This window comes from Entamoeba invadens (genome assembly GCF_000330505.1).
Source record: "Entamoeba invadens IP1 unplaced genomic scaffold scaff_1105074725925, whole genome shotgun sequence".
NCBI lineage: Eukaryota > Evosea > Mastigamoebida > Endamoebidae > Entamoeba > Entamoeba invadens.
Window position 1 is genome coordinate 1,870 of NW_004191790.1, and position 1,329 is coordinate 3,198.

A 1,329-nucleotide genomic window follows, 5' to 3' on the forward strand; every position below is an offset into this window, starting at 1 on the left:
TTTAATTTTTTGGCATTTATGACAAATTATTACCATTATTTAAAATTTGAACTTTGACTCGAAATATTAAGTGTAAATTATAACTTGAGTTATGAAAGTGGGCCTTATGTAGAACTGAACCTTATGGATTTGTTTTTTGTATCCTCAGAAAAATATTTTTTAATAAGGATAGCTTTAATCCTGAGGATACACCTTATCCTCAAGAAACCCTTTATTTATTTCCTTTTCAATTTTTTAATTCATTAATTATTATTTTTTTTTATTTTTAATTATTTTTTGATTTGAATTTTATTTTTTTTGACAATATTGATTTAACTATTGGAAAAATAAATCTTTGCTAAGGAAATGTAATATATTTTAACGAAATTACTATATTTTTCTTAAAAAACAAATATTATAGAAAATTGACTTTTATTTTGGTATAGTTTATTATAATAATATAACAATAGAAAATAATTTGTTTTTTTTTCGGGTTAAGGTTAATTTTTTGGGAGAAGTTTTAATTGCCCAACTGTAATTATGTTTTATAAATTTTTACATTGTTTTTTAAATTATTTTACTAAATTATATTTATTATTATATTATTTTTATTATGTTAAAAATCCATTATTTAAAACTTAAAAATTATTATTTTTTTGTATTATTTTATAATTATTCAGGAAAAAATTATTTTGTTAAGGAATATATTCAAAAATTTTTCTTTTATTTTACATTTTTGATGAATTAATATAATTATTATTATAAAATGTATGGTACTGTTTGCTTTTAATGCAGAATATGCTCTGTAAAGACTTATTTGTTTGAAATGATATTATGTATTATACTTTATATAATAATTTTATTCTTTTAAACTAAAAACAAAAAAAGATAAAAAGACATTGTCATTTTTTATTTTTTTTGTAAAAAACGTAATTAAACATAAAGGATAAAACTTTTTAAACAATAAAACTTTTATTGTTCAAAATGGATTTGGTAGATACACAAAACTGTATTAATAACGTCTTTCGTTGTTTTTTAAACAAAAAAGACACAATAAAAACAAGATAATTTCGATAATATTTGTCATACATCGCTTAAACAATGGACATCAATATTATTACTAAAATAAATAAAACGAAATAAAAACAATGCAACAATATAATTTCACAAAATCAGATATGATATATATATTTAATATTTATTTATCAATTTACTTATTGTTGAATTCGAAGCCGCTTATTATCAAAAAGAAAACGTTGAAAAAGTTCATTTTATTTGTTGTTTAATTTGTTCAAAATAAATTTAAAGAGTTGATTGATAAATTTATAATTTTTACAAAAGTCTTGTGAT